The sequence below is a fragment of the Apodemus sylvaticus genome, chromosome 14, assembly GCF_947179515.1.
Source record: "Apodemus sylvaticus chromosome 14, mApoSyl1.1, whole genome shotgun sequence".
Taxonomy (NCBI): domain Eukaryota; kingdom Metazoa; phylum Chordata; class Mammalia; order Rodentia; family Muridae; genus Apodemus; species Apodemus sylvaticus.
In genome coordinates this window covers 14,661,911-14,670,417 of record NC_067485.1, presented here as the reverse complement: position 1 = coordinate 14,670,417, position 8,507 = coordinate 14,661,911, and the positions used below count along the sequence as shown (strand labels likewise).

Sequence of the window (8,507 nt, the reverse complement as noted above, 5' to 3'; positions counted from 1 at the left end):
TCCTTCACATCCCCTCCCTCTTCTCTGATATCCCCCTCCCTTCTCCTTCACATCCCCCTCCCTCCTCTCTCATATCCCCCTCCCTCTTCCTTCACATCTCCCTCCCTCCTCCCTCATATCCCTCTCCCTCCTCCCTCATATCCCTCTCCCTCCTCCCTCACATCCCCCTCCCTCTTTTCTCTTATAGTTCTCTCCCTCCTTTCCCCCTCTTCTCCCTCACATCCCCCTCCCTCTTTTCTCTTATATTCCTCTCCCTCCTTCCTCGAATCCCCCTCCCTCTTTCTTCCTTTACCCCCTCTTCTCCCTCCCTTACATCCCTATCCCTCCTCCCTCATACCCCCTCCCTCCTTCCTCCTTTCCTCTTCTCCCTCCCTTTCATTTCTTTCCTCTCTCCCCACTTCTCCCCTTAGTTCCCACCCACTCCCTTTTTCCAAAAAGGACCCTTGGATGCTATCGCATCTGCACAGGGAACCTTGCTCAAAGTCTGATCAGTTCATATTCAGGACTGGCCCTGTCATGGGCTAAGCATGGAATGTCAACTCAATAGGCCAAAGGAACTGTTTCCAGAAAGGCAAAGTCTCTCTCTCTCTCTCTCTCTCTCTCTCTCTCTCTCTCTCTCTCACACACACACACACACACACACTTATAAAATGTTTTTCAGTATGTGCAAAAAGCTAGAGAAAAGTGTGTGAGAATGATGTCTGACCAAATGAGGAATATTAACACAGAGAAACCAGGGAAGAGGAAGAACCAGAGAAGGTTCCTAAAATCAAAACTACAGCCCCGTGTGGAGCTCACTCAGAGCTCTCCAGACGGCAGAGGAAAGGGTGAGTCTGCGGACTTCAGGAGAAGCTATCAAATCCAAAGACAGAAGGAAGATGGAAGGAAAACAAGGACTTCAGGAGGCCCGCGGGGTTTCCCTGAGCACACCAACACAGAGGAGGGCAGTCCTAGGGAGGCGGTGAGGGAGATGCTTGAGAAGTGAGTGGCCAAGTGAACCCCGAGTTCAACACCAGATTTAAGCCCATACACCCAAGAGGTTCGAAAAACAGGCTCTGATTGATCGGAGGGTCACACTGAACCAGTTATGCAGCCGACACACTCGTAGCTCCAGTGGGAAAAGCCAGACAGGGCAGACCTAGTCGACGTGCTCAGGCCTGTATTCCCAGCTACTGGAGGGCTGGCTACGGCAGGAGCATTGCGCCTGGACCACAGAGGGAATTTGAAGCCATCGCCCGCAAGTCATTGAGAGTTTATTACCAAGTAAAAGAGGGCTAAAGGCATAGCTCGCTGGGAGGGTATTGCCTGTATGTGTGAGGGTTTGGGTTACAGCCTGTGGAGTGTGTATGTGTGTGTGGAGTGAGCCCACACAACACACAACGCAGGGACCAGAAGCTCCCAGGATGGACGCTGTGAAGGGGCATCCTGTTCTGAGCCTGGGAGCCTCCTCAAGCTGATTCCTGGGCAGAAATCTGCACCGACGAGACAGCGGGATGGCAGCTTGCACACAGCCCATTGGATCTACTGCGGCTGAGCCCGCAGACGCAGGCTGTCCTCCCATTAGAGGGACTGGCAGTAAAGACACCTCGGAGGATGGGGACCTACATCTATGCCAGCTCAAGGAGTTAGTTTTTATTAGTAAGTCTATTTTGTTTCACTTTCATTTTCGCTTCATTTTCAATCTTCACATCCGTGTTTTTAATTGCTTGATTAGGTTTTATGACCGTTGCTTGTGCTCTCTCTCTTACCTTTACCCTATATTCTTGCTTTCCCATTCCTGATTTCCTCCTCTCTCCTTTTCTCAGGCCCTTTTATTTTTACTTCCTTAAAAAAAAATCTATCCATTCATTTAATGTGTGTGTTTGCACGCATGTGTACGCTCGCACACATGTTTGTGTGTAGAATATGAGTGTGTGAACGTGTATGTGCATGTGTGTGTACATGTGTGCATATGTGTGTGAGAATGTATGTGTTCATGTATGTGTGTATATGCAAATGTGTGTGTATATATGTGTTTGTGTGAGTGAGTGAGTGTGTGTGCATGCATGTGCACATGTCTAAGTATGTGTTTGTGTGCGTGTGCGTGTGCATATGTGTGTGAGTGTGTGCATGTATGAGTGTGCATTGTATGTGTGTGCCCGTGTGCCTGAGTGTATGTATGTGTATCATTTTCATGCAGTGTCCTAATTGGTCAGAAGAGGGCATCAGATCCCCTGGAACTCGAGTTACAAGTGTTCGTGAGCTGTCATGTGGGTGCAGAGAACAGACTCAGATTGCGCCTCAGGTACGCTAACCATTCTGCTTCCCTGCCCTTCTTCTTACTTAACTACATCTATCTTTACCTTTAATACTCCTTGGGCTCCATTTGGCCTATGGATCCGAGTTTCTTTGTTGCCTCACCCCCCGCGGGAAGGCCATTCAAGTTCCCATTTGCTTCATTCTGCACTTTCATACCAGGAAGTAACTGAGACACCAGAAAAGGAATTCAACAACCCGGGAGGAGTCATGCTTCACTGTAAAAATACTGCATCTCATACCGCCCTGTGTCTTTTTAGAAAGACAAGCTGTGGTGCTCCGTGCACAGATTCTGTGTGTTGTGGGATGCTCCCAGCGAGGCTCCTAGGTTCTCCACATCCAGCAAGTTGCCAGCGATGCTCCAGCAAGCTTTGTACAAACTGTTGCCAGGGCTAAACATCCTACGTGACCTCCCCAGCAGAAAGACCTTTGGATGCAGCCTGTCTCCCCTGACCTTTGACCTGTGCCTTCTCCAGGGCGCTTGACAACACGTTCTTCTGCAATGAATGTCCACCGTGAGTGTGAGCACACGCTGCAGCTCCAGAGGATGAGCAGAGCTATGTGGAGTCTTGGGAATCTCCAACGGGGGTGGCTTTGTTTTTATCCATTTCAAAGCGTGTTTGTCATACTTTTTAAGGATCCCATTTATCCTATATTTGTGGATTTCCAAATTCCTTTTTCTTAGACTTTTCGAATTTCATCTCATTAAAGTTGGCAAACGTACTTTGGATGAACTCCAGTCCTTCCCAAGGAGTCTTGTTTTCTGGTTGGATGTAGGTTCTGTCCTGGTGAACAGAGCTCAGTAGGCGCCTACTGGGTTGTGTCGGTTTCAAGACTCGCCTCATCTTTTCCTGATCTTATGAAGCAGCCCAGTGCTGGTAACTTTTGAAAGTGAGGTGTTGAAGCCTGTAGTTCCTGGGGTTGGATGCACTACTCCATCATCAAGAGTTGTCTAGGACCCTCCCTGTCAGCTAGAGGCCTTTCTGTGTATTTTAGAACTTGGCTTTTAGATGCGCGACAATCAGGTCATTCTGGCTATGAAGTGGGAGCTTAACGGCTGATCGTCCATGTCCCCCGTGTTACTGTGACTCTCTTCTGCCATTTGCTATTGTGTATCTGTCACAGCAGCAGCTGCCGTCTTCTCCTCCCCCTCCTCCTCCCCTCCCTTTCTCTTCTTCCTCTTTCTCATTTGTTTCTTCCCTCCCTTCCCCCTCCACCTCACTATTACCTTTCCCCTCTACCTTCTCTTCCCCATTTCTGTACATTTCTGTGTTTAGTGTTCACTTTGTTGTTGTTTTGGTTTTTTTTTTTACTATATATGCATTTGATTTTTTAATGAGCTTTCTGGAAAATTACCATCCCTACTTCAATTTAAAAATTCTATTTTCAGATTGGGGTCAACTTAATTTCATTCATCTATAGACGTTCCACTGGTAGGCGGCTCTGCAGCCCTCTCTTCCCTCTGCATGTCACCATTACTCGATTAAGTCCTTGTGCATCACGAGGCCATCGGCACAGCCGAGTAACAACTGCTTTATGACGTCGTCTTTTAATTCTGATCGGAGGAAGAGACGTTACACACAGAAACATGCCTGAGCTGTCTTGTGTGCACTTGGCACTGTAACTGGTGCTCCTTTGTTTCCTGCTGATGTGAATCAATCTCTAGTGTCTTCATTCCACCTGAAGAGCTCACTGGATTCTTTATCAATAAACAGTCCACTACTGGCAAATGCCCACTTGCGGTTTCTCTTAGAATACTTTAAATTTTCCTTGACTTTTTAAAACTAGTGTTAAGACCTGAAGAGAGGCCTCAGCAGTTGAGAGCACTGGCTGCTCTTCTGGAGGACGCTGGCTTCCCAGGACAGCTCACAGCCCTCTGTAACTCCAGTTCCAGGAGATCCAGTGCCTTCTTGGGCTGAGGTAGGGCCCAGGCTTGCCTCTTTTTCTTAGCACCTCAGCTCTTATGCCTGGAGAACTTCAAACACAATGTATAGTTTTAAACCTGTTCATTTTTACCCCCCTCAGGAAACTCAAGAGACACGTTTGTATACAGGATGCACACTCACACAGACATACCGAAACTGCAGGTCACGGGGGCGTGATGTGAGCACAAAGAGTCTGTCGTCACAACATCACAGCTGTTCTTGGGAGCAGTGGCACCACTGGTAGGCCCGATAAACTCCCCGAATCCATCATTTCTCAAGAGCAGATTAACAGGTCATCTCCACACCAGACGTTTCCACAAAGACTAGATAAAAAGCAAATTAATTTCATGTATTGAGCATGTCCAACAGTCACTGTGGGGCTAAGCGTAAATAAGCCAGGCTGAAGATGAGGCTTAGCCTTGTCTTGTACACATACACAGCCCAGGATTTGAGCCTCAGCACCTCGTAAACCAAAGAAGATGGTGAAAGGCAGTTCTGGGCAGATGAAGGCAGAGGGTCAGCAGTTCAGGCTATCTTCTGATACATCGTAAGTTCAAGGCCAGCACAGGCTGCATGTGATCCTGCCCCCCAAACTATACTGTAGCTGCTTGCCATCTGAATTTCCTCCTGTTCAGTTAAATGTCACAGACCTTGCCTATCTTTTGAAAGATGGCGCATAAATCTTGTAGTTACGTTTTAATGTGTTCAAACGATGGCCCTCTTAATAAGCAAGTTCTAGGCTTCATAAAAAGCCTTTTTAGTAGATAGCTTAAAAAGAAATATTACTCAACGAGGGAGAGAGGCTGCCCAACATTGCCCCTATCTCGCTTGCCCAAATACTCGGCTTTCTGCAGACTGCCCAACCGATACATTCGACCCGCTCGGAAGCCGAAAGTGAAGTGACTCACTACTTTTGGAAAGGCCGACAGGGTAGAGCTGTCAGCTTTCAAATGTCTCTAGAACTTTCTTGATGAACACCATCACCAGAGACCTTCAGTCTGCAGCTGTGGTGATGACACAGGGATGCTGGCTTTTTTGTGGGAGGTGCCGGTGTTGTGATCGTAAGAAGAGAAATAGGCGTAAGAATATGTTCTAGAGCAGTGTGGGGGAAGGGGGTGTCTCAGTGGACCCATGCAGAGGCATCCCTTCCCCCACACACACACACCAGGGACCAACCACACACAATGATACAGTATAGAACAGAGCTTATTCAGGGCATGGGGAAGGGAGTTAAGAGGGTAGTAGAGGCAGAGAAAGGCAGAGAGAGGGAGAGAGGAGAGACATAGAGGCTGACCATGACCATGTGGAGAGAGGGGGAGGGGAGGAGGAAAGGGAAGAACCCAGGAGGGCAAGAGAGAAGCTGAGAGAGTGAGAGAGACAAGAGAGGCAAGAGAGAGAGGAGGGGCAAGCATCCCCTTTTATAGTGGGCCAGGCCTAGCTGGCTGTTGTCAGAGTGTAACTATGGGGCAGGGCATACCTGGCTGTAGGCAGAGTGCCTGCTCTAAACCAACTCCCACTGCTATGTGCAGAGCCCTGAAGTGCTCCACACGCTATAGACTTTAACATTTAGAGACTGGAGCCCTCGAAGGCATCTTGACAGCAAGGTTCAAGAGTGGGCAGAGCCCTGGGCAGGAGAACTGCCTGCTCTCGCTCAGCCCTGCCCCGCCCCTGCTCAGGTGGCCCACCCGGCACAGGAAAGAGCAGAGCAGCCCTTGAAAGCCAGTGGCTGATGAGAAAATACCGTTTTCTCCAAGGCAAGCCTTATGCCCAGGCCCCCCAAACTGGTACTGTAAACGTGCCATGCAGGTATGTGTGTGTACAGGTGTGTCTATGCATGTGGAGACCTGAGGACAACCTTGACCATAATGTTCCACAGACACTATCGGGATTGTTTTGTGGGACAGGGTTGTTCACTGGCCCAGAGCTCACCAAAAAAGCCAAGTTTCCTCAGCCCCGGGATTGAAGTGTGCTACCACATGCAGGTTTTTGTCTGCTTGTTTGTTTTGTTTTGGGGTTTGGTTTGGTTTTAATGTGGGTTCTAGGACCTGAACTCAGCTCCTCTTTATCACTGGGCTACCCCACCCACCATGATGCCAATTTTCACGCTCAAACTCCTCACACTCTGGATTACCTCAGGGAGCACAGTGGCCAACAGACCCTTCCTGGGTCTGTTTTCAATTCTAAGGCCTGACTGTCCTCTACCTCCCACTCCCGACCCTCCCACCTAACCCTCCCCCAGCCCCCTTCCCCCACCCAAAGCTAGACCGAAGCCAGCATCTGCCACAAAGGCGGAGCTTCACACCTCAGTCCTCGACCATGCTGAGGCAGTAGGCTGGTGGCCTCCACAAGAGCTGACCCCCATTTCCACCTAATACAGTCCTCGCCCAGCAGCCCTGCCTGGGACTATCCACTCCCTGTTCAAGGGATGGTGTGGACGGGTGTCTCAAGCTGCTTCTCCTGCTACCTTCAATTCTCACCTCCCGTGACTGGGCAGCTGCCAGGCAGAGACTTCTTCCCATCCCGCAGCCTCTGAAGGTCCCGATCCACCCTACAGGGCCCTTTTGTGAGACAGAGTTCTCCATGTAAGCTGTCCTGGAACTTGTTCTGTAGACCAGGCTGGCCTCGAACTCAGAGATCTGCCTGCCTCTGACTCCCCAGTGCTGGAATTAAAAGTGTATGTCACCACCACCAGACTACTAGGCCAGGGCCTCTGCTCAGACATGTCCCCAAACTGGCTATGGTTGTGGAGATTTCCCTCCTTGCCCAGCTGGTCTCCTCTGAAACATGAACAGGACCATCAACACCACTGTGTGAGACAGAACCAATGAGAGAGACAGGTGCAATGTGACTGGACCCCCCTGACAAAAGATGATGCTTGGCCTATGGCTTCGCTCTTGCTATCTGTGGAGCCAACGCTTGCCCTAGAGTTCCTGGGTGCCCTCAGAAAACTAGTGACTGACTCCGTGATCATCCTCAAAACTAGAACATTAAGAACCGGACTCGAGAGTGGGCATGGGGATGCACACCTTTAATCCCAGCACTTGGGAAGCAGAGGTGAGTTGATCTCTGTAAGTTCAAAGCCAGCCATGGCTACACAATAAAATCCTATCTCGGGTGGGGGTGCTGGGCACAGCATCCAGCATGACAAGGGCGGAGATATGAGGCATATCAGTCATGATGAAAACAACCCAGGGCGTCAAACCCAGATAGAGTCCCTTCTCGCACAGTGTGGTTCGCAGGCTTGACACTTGCCCCAGTGGTGGATCAGTGAGATGTAAGGAAGCTCACTCTGGGCTTCATAGCAGAGGCCAACTAACCCTTGGCGCCCACACGTCTCTCCAAGAGCCCTGCTCTCTTTGCACACCAAGGCTGCACACAGACACCTAGCACAGCTTCCCCTCCTGACCCAGTTCCTTAAACTAGAACTGAATCACATACTTTCCTGAGGCATTTGTAAACACTAGCGTGAATATATATGCAGCATATGGGGCAGGGGAATGCCAAGGAGTGTCAGCTCTGCCGCCTGCCTGCCTGCCTGCCGCACACCTCCTTTATCTCTCTACGTTAGGAGATGATCGATCAGGGCAAAGGACACACATCCCTGTGTGGACAGCACACCCGGCAAAGCCTTACTGTGGTTATATCATCCGGCTGTCTGTAAGCACAAAAGTGTTGAGTCGCCAGTTCTGGGATCAGTTCCTGACTTGTTGGTACAATGTGCTGGTCTCCTCTGGGTACCATGGGAGGCTATTGGGACCCCTTGGCTGAACGTCATGGAGAGTCACACAGGGCCTGAAAATCAACAGGTCACCAGGTAGGTTCCTAATTCAGACCTCCTCATGACAATAGGCCACCCTAGCCTATCATACCCTTCAACATGTAAACACACTCTAAAGGCACGTTAACATCCCCTTACAGCACCGCATATAACACTTGTATTTTGTGGCGCTGGAATTTGAACCCAGGGCTGCACGCATGCTCAAGTGTGCCCACACTTGGCCACATTGTCAGCCTCATGGCATTTTACAAAGAACAGCCAGGCTGACTCCTATGAGCAGTTGTCCCCAGAGATCTGTCACCAAGGAAGGGCCATCTTCCCACCCATCTTCTCAAAATATGAACAATCGAGAACCAGGGTGGTCCCCATGCGTCTGTGAGCACTGGCTTTGGATTAGCCATCTTCCCTATCAGGTCTTGTTTTTCCTGTTGCCCCTGGACATTTAGAAAATAATCACCAACCACCAACAGTGCTGTCCTCTGGCAGGGGCGGGCAGAGGCTTGTTCGGA

At 49.9% G+C, this 8,507-nt stretch overlaps 1 long non-coding RNA gene across 1 annotated transcript; it reads left to right on the top strand.

The window, feature by feature from the left end:
* Positions 1-670: 670 nt before the first annotated feature.
* Positions 671-3,030, top strand: LOC127664723 (uncharacterized). The gene is made up of 3 exons (XR_007973235.1): positions 671-1,638; positions 2,180-2,284; positions 2,556-3,030. It is a non-coding gene; the product is annotated as an uncharacterized LOC127664723 (long non-coding RNA).
* Positions 3,031-8,507: the final 5,477 nt, after the last annotated feature.